The sequence below is a fragment of the Erythrolamprus reginae genome, chromosome 11 (genome assembly GCF_031021105.1).
Source record: "Erythrolamprus reginae isolate rEryReg1 chromosome 11, rEryReg1.hap1, whole genome shotgun sequence".
NCBI lineage: Eukaryota > Metazoa > Chordata > Lepidosauria > Squamata > Dipsadidae > Erythrolamprus > Erythrolamprus reginae.
The window spans coordinates 53,408-66,998 of NC_091960.1; the positions used below are offsets into that span (position 1 = coordinate 53,408).

Sequence of the window (13,591 nt, forward strand, 5' to 3'; positions counted from 1 at the left end):
TGGGGGAACTGAGATATTCTTTCCCCCTTGGCCTTTACAATTTATGCATGGTATGTTTGTTTGTATGTATGTTTGGTTTTACAAATAAGGGTTTTTTAATTGTTTTAGTATTAGTTTTTAGTATTGGATTTACGTGATGTTTTGTACTATTGTTGTTAGCCGCCCCGAGTCTACGGAGAGGGGCGGCATACAAATGCAATCAATCAATCAATCAACCAATCAATCATGTCATTTTCATTTAATACTATTCTATTTATACCACGTTAGCCTCTCTGAATCCGCTTTGGAATGAGCGGCGTATAAATACGATCGATCCACGCATTCATGCATCGATAAATAAATACAAAAAACACTAACCTTTCCCCAAAGATGCAAAAAGGGAATTCTGCATCTATTACTTATGCGTAACTACGCCGGAGACCTGTTCCCCGAATTTTGGAGAGAAAACCTGGACCTTTACTTTTCCCGGGGGCTTCTCGCCCTTGTAAAAATACAAAGAGCTCTTCGAAATAAATAAAAGAAACTTGCATTGACTAAAAACAAAGCGTATTTATCGCAAAGAAATAATAATAACGGTTTACAAAGTGAGATGGTTCTTTTAGCTTCGCTGAGCTTTCAGACAAAAGCCGTTCCTGAAAGCCGTCTCCTTTCTGTTCTCTGCTCCCCCCCCCCCACCACATCTCGATAGTGGAAAGAAGCAAATTCTTCATCGGCTGGGTTGAAGCTCTTTCTCTGGCTCCTTCGTAGTGGCGTGGGCTCGCTCCGTTTGCGCTGAATCGCTGAAACACGCTTCTAACGCCTTCTGAGGAAGACTCTGGACAAATGCCTTTTATCCTCATTTTAGAAAAAAAGAAACGGAAAACAAACGTTATTCTTCTACTTTTCCTACGTCAGGGGAACCACGGTGGCCTTCTCCTCTGCCTACCCCCGGGGACGGCCGATGGATGTGGGGTCAGCTGATGGATGTGGGGTCTTTCTGGTCTGCTATGACTTCAGAGGCCGCTATCTATGACGACGGACCGAGTGGCACCTGTTAAGAAATGTTATAGAAAACACCCGCTCCTTGCCTTTAAAGGCCCAGCTCTCCCCGTGCCCCGCAAAGGACGGGATGGTCATCTTGCCGGCGACACGCTAGGCGGGCTGATGTAACGTCGCCTCGGTAGGATTCCGCCTGCATCCCTCGAGTGGCCGGGTTCCAGAATTTGGGAGAAAAGAGTGTTATATGGTATTGGAACCGCCCTGTGCTTTAAAGTGAGTCTTGAATATTGGTAAGAATCAGTAGACGAGCGGCTATATAGAAACGACTTTATTCCGTTACAATGAGAAAATGCGCAACAAGAAAAAACCCAATGGCGCGGTGAAAATCTCTGGGAGGCTGTGCTCTCCTGGCTCTCGAATATCCGCTCTCCCCGGCTGTGACCGATCAAACGGTCCGGCTCTCCGCCTGGCGATTGACCGGTTCGTGCTACGACGGGATGCCCCTCCCCGCCTGGCAGCTTTAACTCTTGAAGGATTCCTTCTCTCCCTGCGTTGCCACCCCTGGGCCTCCTGTTGCCCCAGGAATGTTATTAAGGAGTTTAATAATAAATATACAGAATAACAAACTTAAAATGCGTTAAGAGGGTTGATTCCTTTTTCTCTCCCATATTCCTTTTTTGACAATAGAATGGCAGAGTCTTCTGTCCCTTGGCGATATTCTGTCCCTTGGCCTCAATATTAAATCCTGAAACCGAAAACTCTGCCGTTCTGTGGTCAAAACAGATATTGCAGCCACACAAAGGAATCGACCTTTTTAATCGGATTTTAAAGTTATCCTGTATATTTTTAAAGTATTATCAATTTTAATAGGTTAATGGGAGGCGCAAGCCTTGAAACAAGTTAAAGCCTATGATGCCTATTAATACTAATGATGTTTTAATAATAAAGGATAATCGCTCTTCACACAAAAATAACACAAAACCTACACAACTGGCTCTTACATAAGGTGACCAGATTTTAACATTGGTAAAGCGGGACACCATTGACTGCCGGGGGAGTGTCTGTGTGTGTGTGTGAGTCTATGAAATAAATAAATTAGTTACCGAAATTATCTGAGACGTGTAATATGTCGTGGAAGAGAACCAGCCGGTACTTTTCTCTCTGCTGAGTCAATGAATTTTGATCTTACTACGTGATTTATGCAATTAATATCAATATTGGGTTTAGAACCTGTTTTTTTCTTTTATGTATTATTATTATTATTATTATTATTATTATTATTATTATTATTATTATATTTGTATTCTGCTCTTCTCCGAAGACTCAGAGAATTATTTAGTGAAAGGCACTGAAGAAAGTGATAATTTTCTCTCGGTTGGGGTCAATGAATTTTGATGTTACTACATGATTTATGCAATTAATATCAATATTTGGTTTGGGACCTGGTTTTTTCTTTTATATATCATAAATAGGATGCAATAGAACAGGGGTAGGATTATTCAATCTATGATTAAGCAATTCTTAATTTAATATCTATAGAGACAGAAATAATTTAACTGTGAGGTCTAAATAGAATATTTACCACTAGCTCTACTGATTTTAGGGAGGAAGACATCCAACAACAGCACTAAAAATGAAAAGGCACAAGAAATAACCTTTTCCCACAGCTCTCCACCGGCGGTTCACACGCTCTGCAGGGGTCCTTCAGCTCCCACGGCCGGTCAATTGCAGAGACATCGGCCAAGCTGCTCCTGCGCTGCTCTTAAACGTCATCAACCAGCGTTCCTCACAGCTGAGAGGGAATGGAGAAGAGGGCGGGGTTGCCAAAGGGTGGGCAGGAAACTGACAGGAGGTGAGCAATGCTGCCAAAGGAAGTTGGTGAGGGATGCCAGGAGAAGAGCACACATGAAGTCAGAGTTGGTAAGGGATGCCAGGACAAGGGCACACAGGAAGTCGGCCATGCTTAGAAGGGCGATGCCAAAGGAAGTTGGAGGATGCCAGAACAAGCGCACACAGGAAGTCACAGTTGGTCAGGGATGCCAGGAGAAGGGCACACAGGAAGTCGGCCATGCTTAGAAGGGCGATGCCAAAGGAAGTTGGTGGAGGATGCCAGAACAAGCGCACACAGGAAGTCACAGTTGGTCAGGGATGCCAGGAGAAGGGCACAAATGAAGTCAGAGTTGGTAAGGGATGCCAGAACAAGGGCACACAGGAAGTCGGCCATGCTTAGAAGGGCGATGCCAAAGGAAGTTGGTGGAGGATGCCAGAACAAGCGCACACACGAAGTCAGAGTGGGTAAGGGAATGCCAGAAGGGCACAAATGAACTGCGGGCTTCCCCCCCCCCCCCGCTATCCCTATTTGAACCTTAATGATAGAAAACTGCCGTCCTGTGGTCAAATTCGGTATTGCAGCCACAGAAAGAAATACGTACACTTTTTCAATTGGATTTTAACGTTATTATCCTGTATCTTTATTATCAATGACATATTAATATTAACAGGCGATGATGCATTTTGATAAATCAAAGGAATTGGGAATAATCCTGTAAAAGCCTGAAACCCAGTTAAGAAGGGCTGTGATGGCCTAAATATGAATCATAGGTTTTGAAGAAAGAAGTTGGTAGCCATGCAGACAATTATTATTGTTATTTGTAGTAGTAGTAGTGGTAGTATTACTCTTATTATTATTATTATCAACATCATCATTATTATTATTATTATTATTATTATTATTATTATTATTATTATATTTGTGTTCTGCCCTTCTACGAAGACTCAGAGAATTACTTAGTGAAAGGCACTGAACAAAGTGATTTTTTTATGGCATTCCCATGGTCACGTGTTGAAAATTGTGATGCTTGGCAACTAGCATGAGCAACTAACATGCTCATAGAAACATAGAAGTCTGACGGCAGAAAAAGACCCCATGGTCCATCTAGTCTGCCCTTATACTATTTTCTGTATTTCATCTTAGGATGGATATATGTTTATCCCAGGCGTGTTTAAATTCAGTTACTGTGGATTTATCTACCACGTCTGCTGGAAGTTTGTTCCAAGGATCTACTACTCTTTCGGTAAAATAATATTTTCTCATGTTGCTTTTGATCTTACCCCCAACTAACTTCAGATGGTGTCCCCTTGGTCTTGTGTTCACTTTCCTATTAAAAACACTTCCCTCCTGAACCTTGTTTAACCCTTTAACGTATTTAAATGTTTCGATCCTGTCCCCCCTTTTCCTTCTGTCCTCCAGACTATACAGATTGTGTTCGTGAAGACTTTCCTGATACGTTTTATGCTTAAGACCTTCCACCGTTCTTGTAGCCCGTCTTTGGACCCGTTCAATTTCGTCAATATCTTTTTGTAATTTCGTGCTATCTCCCCCCTACCGGTCTTCCGGAAACCCGTTAAGATCTGACATTTCTGGCAAGTCTGGAATAGCATTGACCTTGGGGTGTGTATGGTTCTTTTAAAGACGTTACATTATTCTCATTGTATGACTGATATGTCCCGTCAACAAAACAATGTCGTTTGGCGGGCCCCAAGGGAAGAGCCTTCTCTGTGGTGGCCCCGGCCCTCTGGAACCAACTCTCCCCGGAGATTAGAATTGCCCCCACCCTCCTCGCCTTTCGTAAGCTCCTTAAAAGCCACCTCTGCCGTCAGGCGTGGGGGAACTGAGATATTCTTTCCCCCTTGGCCTTTACAATTTATGCATGGTATGTTTGTTTGTATGTATGTTTGGTTTTACAAATAAGGGTTTTTTAATTGTTTTAGTATTAGTTTTTAGTATTGGATTTACGTGATGTTTTGTACTATTGTTGTTAGCCGCCCCGAGTCTACGGAGAGGGGCGGCATACAAATGCAATCAATCAATCAATCAACCAATCAATCATGTCATTTTCATTTAATACTATTCTATTTATACCACGTTAGCCTCTCTGAATCCGCTTTGGAATGAGCGGCGTATAAATACGATCGATCCACGCATTCATGCATCGATAAATAAATACAAAAAACACTAACCTTTCCCCAAAGATGCAAAAAGGGAATTCTGCATCTATTACTTATGCGTAACTACGCCGGAGACCTGTTCCCCGAATTTTGGAGAGAAAACCTGGACCTTTACTTTTCCCGGGGGCTTCTCGCCCTTGGAAAAATACAAAGAGCTCTTCGAAATAAATAAAAGAAACTTGCATTGACTAAAAACAAAGCGTATTTATCGCAAAGAAATAATAATAACGGTTTACAAAGTCAGATGGTTCTTTTAGCTTCGCTGAGCTTTCAGACAAAAGCCATTCCTGAAAGCCGTCTCCTTTCTGTTCTCTGCTCCCCCCCCCCCACCACATCTCGATAGTGGAAAGAAGCAAATTCTTCATCGGCTGGGTTGAAGCTCTTTCTCTGGCTCCTTCGTAGTGGCGTGGGCTCGCTCCGTTTGCGCTGAATCGCTGAAACACGCTTCTAACGCCTTCTGAGGAAGACTCTGGACAAATGCCTTTTATCCTCATTTTAGAAAAAAAGAAACGGAAAACAAACGTTATTCTTCTACTTTTCCTACGTCAGGGGAACCACGGTGGCCTTCTCCTCTGCCTACCCCCGGGGACGGCCGATGGATGTGGGGTCAGCTGATGGATGTGGGGTCTTTCTGGTCTGCTATGACTTCAGAGGCCGCTATCTATGACGACGGACCGAGTGGCACCTGTTAAGAAATGTTATAGAAAACACCCGCTCCTTGCCTTTAAAGGCCCAGCTCTCCCCGTGCCCCGCAAAGGACGGGATGGTCATCTTGCCGGCGACACGCTAGGCGGGCTGATGTAACGTCGCCTCGGTAGGATTCCGCCTGCATCCCTCGAGTGGCCGGGTTCCAGAATTTGGGAGAAAAGAGTGTTATATGGTATTGGAACCGCCCTGTGCTTTAAAGTGAGTCTTGAATATTGGTAAGAATCAGTAGACGAGCGGCTATATAGAAACGACTTTATTCCGTTACAATGAGAAAATGCGCAACAAGAAAAAACCCAATGGCGCGGTGAAAATCTCTGGGAGGCTGTGCTCTCCTGGCTCTCGAATATCCGCTCTCCCCGGCTGTGACCGATCAAACGGTCCGGCTCTCCGCCTGGCGATTGACCGGTTCGTGCTACGACGGGATGCCCCTCCCTGCCTGGCAGCTTTAACTCTTGAAGGATTCCTTCTCTCCCTGCGTTGCCACCCCTGGGCCTCCTGTTGCCCTAGGAATGTTATTAAGGAGTTTAATAATAAATATACAGAATAACAAACTTAAAATGCGTTAAGAGGGTTGATTCCTTTTTCTCTCCCATATTCCTTTTTTGACAATAGAATGGCAGAGTCTTCTGTCCCTTGGCGATATTCTGTCCCTTGACCTCAATATTAAATCCTGAAACCGAAAACTCTGCCGTTCTGTGGTCAAAACAGATATTGCAGCCACACAAAGGAATCGACCTTTTTAATCGGATTTTAAAGTTATCCTGTATATTTTTAAAGTATTATCAATTTTAATAGGTTAATGGGAGGCGCGAGCCTTGAAACAAGTTAAAGCCTATGATGCCTATTAATACTAATGATGTTTTAATAATAAAGGATAATCGCTCTTCACACAAAAATAACACAAAACCTACACAACTGGCTCTTACATAAGGTGACCAGATTTTAACATTGGTAAAGCGGGACACCATTGACTGCCGGGGGAGTGTCTGTGTGTGTGTGTGAGTCTATGAAATAAATAAATTAGTTACCGAAATTATCTGAGACGTGTAATATGTCGTGGAAGAGAACCAGCCGGTACTTTTCTCTCTGCTGGGTCAATGAATTTTGATCTTACTACGTGATTTATGCAATTAATATCAATATTGGGTTTAGAACCTGTTTTTTTCTTTTATGTATTATTATTATTATTATTATTATTATTATTATTATTATTATTATTATTATTATTATATTTGTATTCTGCCCTTCTCCGAAGACTCAGAGAATTATTTAGTGAAAGGCACTGAAGAAAGTGATAATTTTCTCTCGGTTGGGGTCAATGAATTTTGATGTTACTACGTGATTTATGCAATTAATATCAATATTTGGTTTGGGACCTGGTTTTTTCTTTTATATATCATAAATAGGATGCAATAGAACAGGGGTAGGATTATTCAATCTATGATTAAGCAATTCTTAATTTAATATCTATAGAGACAGAAATAATTTAACTGTGAGGTCTAAATAGAATATTTACCACTAGCTCTACTGATTTTAGGGAGGAAGACATCCAACAACAGCACTAAAAATGAAAAGGCACAAGAAATAACCTTTTCCCACAGCTCTCCACCGGCGGTTCACACGCTCTGCAGGGGTCCTTCAGCTCCCACGGCCGGTCAATTGCAGAGACATCGGCCAAGCTGCTCCGGCGCTGCTCTTAAACGTCATCAACCAGCGTTCCTCACAGCTGAGAGGGAATGGAGAAGAGGGCGGGGTTTCCAAAGGGGGGGCAGGAAACTGACAGGAGGTGAGCAATGCTGCCAAAGGAAGTTGGTGAGGGATGCCAGGAGAAGAGCACACATGAAGTCAGAGTTGGTAAGGGATGCCAGAACAAGGGCACACAGGAAGTCGGCCATGCTTAGAAGGGCGATGCCAAAGGAAGTTGGTGGAGGATGCCAGAACAAGCGCACACAGGAAGTCACAGTTGGTCAGGGATGCCAGGAGAAGGGCACACAGGAAGTCGGCCATGCTTAGAAGGGCGATGCCAAAGGAAGTTGGTGGAGGATGCCAGAACAAGCGCACACAGGAAGTCACAGTTGGTCAGGGATGCCAGGAGAAGGGCACACAGGAAGTCGGCCATGCTTAGAAGGGCGATGCCAAAGGAAGTTGGTGGAGGATGCCAGAACAAGCGCACACAGGAAGTCAGAGTTGGTAAGGGATGCCAGAACAAGGGCACACAGGAAGTCGGCCATGCTTAGAAGGGCGATGCCAAAGGAAGTTGGTGGAGGATGCCAGAACAAGCGCACACAGGAAGTCAGAGTTGGTAAGGGATGCCAGAACAAGGGCACACAGGAAGTCGGCCATGCTTAGAAGGGCGATGCCAAAGGAAGTTGGTGGAGGATGCCAGAACAAGCGCACACACGAAGTCAGAGTGGGTAAGGGAATGCCAGAAGGGCACAAATGAACTGCGGGCTTCCCCCCCCCCCATCCCTATTTGAGCCTTAATGATAGAAAACTGCCGTCCTGTGGTCAAATTCGGTATTGCAGCCACAGAAAGAAATACGTACACTTTTTCAATTGGATTTTAACGTTATTATCCTGTATCTTTATTATCAATGACATATTAATATTAACAGGCGATGATGCATTTTGATAAATCAAAGGAATTGGGAATAATCCTGTAAAAGCCTGAAACCCAGTTAAGAAGGGCTGTGATGGCCTAAATATGAATCATAGGTTTTGAAGAAAGAAGTTGGTAGCCATGCAGACAATTATTATTGTTATTTGTAGTAGTAGTAGTGGTAGTATTACTCTTATTATTATTATCATCATCATTATTATTATTATTATTATTATTATTATTATTATTATTATTATTATTATATTTGTGTTCTGCCCTTCTACGAAGACTCAGAGAATTACTTAGTGAAAGGCACTGAACAAAGTGATTTTTTTATGGCATTCCCATGGTCACGTGTTGAAAATTGTGATGCTTGGCAACTAGCATGAGCAACTAACATGCTCATAGAAACATAGAAGTCTGACGGCAGAAAAAGACCCCATGGTCCATCTAGTCTGCCCTTATACTATTTTCTGTATTTCATCTTAGGATGGATATATGTTTATCCCAGGCGTGTTTAAATTCAGTTACTGTGGATTTATCTACCACGTCTGCTGGAAGTTTGTTCCAAGGATCTACTACTCTTTCGGTAAAATAATATTTTCTCATGTTGCTTTTGATCTTACCCCCAACTAACTTCAGATGGTGTCCCCTTGGTCTTGTGTTCACTTTCCTATTAAAAACACTTCCCTCCTGAACCTTGTTTAACCCTTTAACGTATTTAAATGTTTCGATCCTGTCCCCCCTTTTCCTTCTGTCCTCCAGACTATACAGATTGAGTTCGTGAAGACTTTCCTGATACGTTTTATGCTTAAGACCTTCCACCGTTCTTGTAGCCCGTCTTTGGACCCGTTCAATTTCGTCAATATCTTTTTGTAATTTCGTGCTATCTCCCCCCTACCAGTCTTCCGGAAACCCGTTAAGATCTGACTTTTCTGGCAAGTCTGGAATAGCATTGACCTTGGGGTGTGTATGGTTCTTTTAAAGACGTTACATTATTCTCATTGTATGACTGATATGTCCCGTCAACAAAACAATGTCGTTTGGCGGGCCCCAAGGGAAGAGCCTTCTCTGTGGTGGCCCCGGCCCTCTGGAACCAACTCTCCCCAGAGATTAGAATTGCCCCCACCCTCCTCGCCTTTCGTAAGCTCCTTAAAAGCCACCTCTGCCGTCAGGCGTGGGGGAACTGAGATATTCTTTCCCCCTTGGCCTTTACAATTTATGCATGGTATGTTTGTTTGTATGTATGTTTGGTTTTACAAATAAGGGTTTTTTAATTGTTTTAGTATTAGTTTTTAGTATTGGTTTTACGCGATGTTTTGTACTATTGTTGTTAGCCGCCCCGAGTCTACGGAGAGGGGCGGCATACAAATGCAATCAATCAATCAACCAATCAATAAATAATGTCATTTTCATTTAATACTGTTCTACTTATACCACGTTAGCCTCTCTGAATCCGCTTTGGAATGAGCGGCGTATAAATACGATCGATCCACGCATTCATGCATCGATAAATAAATACAAAAAACACTAACCTTTCCCCAAAGATGCAAAAAGGGAATTCTGCATCTATTACTTATGCGTAACTACGCCGGAGACCTGTTCCCCGAATTTGGGAGAGAAAACCTGGACCTTTACTTTTCCCGGGGGCTTCTCGCCCTTGGAAAAATACAAAGAGCTCTTCGAAATAAATAAAAGAAACTTGCATTGACTAAAAACAAAGCGTATTTATCGCAAAGAAATAATAATAACGGTTTACAAAGTGAGATGGTTCTTTTAGCTTCGCTGAGCTTTCAGACAAAAGCCGTTCCTGAAAGCCGTCTCCTTTCTGTTCTCTGCTCCCCCCCCACCACATCTCGATAGTGGAAAGAAGCAAATTCTTCATCGGCTGGGTTGAAGCTCTTTCTCTGGCTCCTTCGTAGTGGCGTGGGCTCGCTGCGTTTGCGCTGAATCCCTGAAACACGCTTCTAACGCCTTCTGAGGAAGACTCTGGACAAATGCCTTTTATCCTCATTTTAGAAAAAAAGAAACGGAAAACAAACGTTATTCTTCTACTTTTCCTACGTCAGGGGAACCACGGTGGCCTTCTCCTCTGCCTACCCCCGGGGACGGCCGATGGATGTGGGGTCAGCTGATGGATGTGGGGTCTTTCTGGTCTGCTATGACTTCAGAGGCCGCTATCTATGACGACGGACCGAGTGGCACCTGTTAAGAAATGTTATAGAAAACACCCGCTCCTTGCCTTTAAAGGCCCAGCTCTCCCCGTGCCCCGCAAAGGACGGGATGGTCATCTTGCCGGCGACACGCTAGGCGGGCTGATGTAACGTCGCCTCGGTAGGATTCCGCCTGCATCCCTCGAGTGGCCGGGTTCCAGAATTTGGGAGAAAAGAGTGTTATATGGTATTGGAACCGCCCTGTGCTTTAAAGTGAGTCTTGAATATTGGTAAGAATCAGTAGACGAGCGGCTATATAGAAACGACTTTATTCCGTTACAATGAGAAAATGCGCAACAAGAAAAAACCCAATGGCGCGGTGAAAATCTCTGGGAGGCTGTGCTCTCCTGGCTCTCGAATATCCGCTCTCCCCAGCTGTGACCGATCAAACGGTCCGGCTCTCCGCCTGGCGATTGACCGGTTCGTGCTACGACGGGATGCCCCTCCCCGCCTGGCAGCTTTAACTCTTGAAGGATTCCTTCTCTCCCTGCGTTGCCACCCCTTGGCCTCCTGTTGCCCTAGGAATGTTATTAAGGAGTTTAATAATAAATATACAGAATAGCAAACTTTAAATGCGTTAAGAGGGTTGATTCCTTTTTCTCTCCCATATTCCTTTTTTGACAATAGAATGGCAGAGTCTTCTGTCCCTTGGCGATATTCTGTCCCTTGGCCTCAATATTAAATCCTGAAACCGAAAACTCTGCCGTTCTGTGGTCAAAACAGATATTGCAGCCACACAAAGGAATCGACCTTTTTAATCGGATTTTAAAGTTATCCTGTATATTTTTAAAGTATTATCAATTTTAATAGGTTAATGGGAGGCGCGAGCCTTGAAACAAGTTAAAGCCTATGATGCCTATTAATACTAATGATGTTTTAATAATAAAGGATAATCGCTCTTCACACAAAAATAACACAAAACCTACACAACTGGCTCTTACATAAGGTGACCAGATTTTAACATTGGTAAAGCGGAACACCATTGACTGCCGGGGGAGTGTCTGTGTGTGTGTGTGAGTCTATGAAATAAATAAATTAGTTACCGAAATTATCTGAGACGTGTAATATGTCGTGGAAGAGAACCAGCCGGTACTTTTCTCTCTGCTGAGTCAATGAATTTTGATCTTACTACGTGATTTATGCAATTAATATCAATATTGGGTTTAGAACCTGTTTTTTTCTTTTATGTATTATTATTATTATTATTATTATTATTATTATTATTATTATTATTATTATTATATTTGTATTCTGCCCTTCTCCGAAGACTCAGAGAATTATTTAGTGAAAGGCACTGAAGAAAGTGATAATTTTCTCTCGGTTGGGGTCAATGAATTTTGATGTTACTACATGATTTATGCAATTAATATCAATATTTGGTTTGGGACCTGGTTTTTTCTTTTATATATCATAAATAGGATGCAATAGAACAGGGGTAGGATTATTCAATCTATGATTAAGCAATTCTTAATTTAATATCTATAGAGACAGAAATAATTTAACTGTGAGGTCTAAATAGAATATTTACCACTAGCTCTACTGATTTTAGGGAGGAAGACATCCAACAACAGCACTAAAAATGAAAAGGCACAAGAAATAACCTTTTCCCACAGCTCTCCACCGGCGGTTCACACGCTCTGCAGGGGTCCTTCAGCTCCCACGGCCGGTCAATTGCAGAGACATCGGCCAAGCTGCTCCTGCGCTGCTCTTAAACGTCATCAACCAGCGTTCCTCACAGCTGAGAGGGAATGGAGAAGAGGGCGGGGTTTCCAAAGGGGGGGCAGGAAACTGACAGGAGGTGAGCAATGCTGCCAAAGGAAGTTGGTGAGGGATGCCAGGAGAAGAGCACACATGAAGTCAGAGTTGATAAGGGATGCCAAAAGAAGGGCACACAGGAAGTCGGCCATGCTTAGAAGGGCAATGCCAAAGGAAGTTGGTGGAGGATGCCAGAACAAGCGCACACAGGAAGTCACAGTTGGTCAGGGATGCCAGGAGAAGGGCACACAGGAAGTCAGTTGGTAAGGGATGCCAGAACAAGGGCACACAGGAAGTCGGCCATGCTTAGAAGGGCGATGCCAAAGGAAGTTGGTGGAGGATGCCAGAACAAGCGCACACACGAAGTCAGAGTGGGTAAGGGAATGCCAGAAGGGCACAAATGAACTGCGGGCTTCCCCCCCCCCCCCCCCGCTATCCCTATTTGAGCCTTAATGATAGAAAACTGCCGTCCTGTGGTCAAATTCGGTATTGCAGCCACAGAAAGAAATACGTACACTTTTTCAATTGGATTTTAACGTTATTATCCTGTATCTTTATTATCAATGACATATTAATATTAACAGGCGATGATGCATTTTGATAAATCAAAGGAATTGGGAATAATCCTGTAAAAGCCTGAAACCCAGTTAAGAAGGGCTGCGATGGCCTAAATATGAATCATAGGTTTTGAAGAAAGAAGTTGGTAGCCATGCAGACAATTATTATTGTTATTTGTAGTAGTAGTAGTGGTAGTATTACTCTTATTATTATTATTATCAACATCATCATTATTATTATTATTATTATTATTATTATTATTATTATTATTATTATATTTGTGTTCTGCCCTTCTACGAAGACTCAGAGAATTACTTAGTGAAAGGCACTGAACAAAGTGATTTTTTTATGGCATTCCCATGGTCACGTGTTGAAAATTGTGATGCTTGGCAACTAGCATGAGCAACTAACATGCTCATAGAAACATAGAAGTCTGACGGCAGAAAAAGACCCCATGGTCCATCTAGTCTGCCCTTATACTATTTTCTGTATTTCATCTTAGGATGGATATATGTTTATCCCAGGCGTGTTTAAATTCAGTTACTGTGGATTTATCTACCACGTCTGCTGGAAGTTTGTTCCAAGGATCTACTACTCTTTCGGTAAAATAATATTTTCTCATGTTGCTTTTGATCTTACCCCCAACTAACTTCAGATGGTGTCCCCTTGGTCTTGTGTTCACTTTCCTATTAAAAACACTTCCCTCCTGAACCTTGTTTAACCCTTTAACGTATTTAAATGTTTCGATCCTGTCCCCCCTTTTCCTTCTGTC

General features: G+C 42.8%; 3 long non-coding RNA genes across 3 annotated transcripts; all 3 read right to left on the bottom strand.

Moving 5' to 3' along the window:
- Positions 1 to 529: 529 nt before the first annotated feature.
- On the bottom strand, positions 530 to 2,785 carry LOC139173815 (uncharacterized). The gene is made up of 2 exons (XR_011560228.1): positions 2,634 to 2,785; positions 530 to 834 (listed from the first exon to the last, which is right to left on the bottom strand). It is a non-coding gene; the product is annotated as an uncharacterized lncRNA (long non-coding RNA).
- A 2,385-nt stretch (positions 2,786 to 5,170) lies between these two features.
- LOC139173823 (uncharacterized) lies at positions 5,171 to 7,439 on the bottom strand. Its single transcript, XR_011560231.1, has 2 exons — positions 7,284 to 7,439; positions 5,171 to 6,197 (listed from the first exon to the last, which is right to left on the bottom strand). It is a non-coding gene; the product is annotated as an uncharacterized lncRNA (long non-coding RNA).
- A 2,561-nt stretch (positions 7,440 to 10,000) lies between these two features.
- On the bottom strand, positions 10,001 to 12,258 carry LOC139173816 (uncharacterized). Its single transcript, XR_011560229.1, has 2 exons — positions 12,108 to 12,258; positions 10,001 to 11,024 (listed from the first exon to the last, which is right to left on the bottom strand). It is a non-coding gene; the product is annotated as an uncharacterized lncRNA (long non-coding RNA).
- Between the last annotated feature and the right edge of the window lie 1,333 nt (positions 12,259 to 13,591).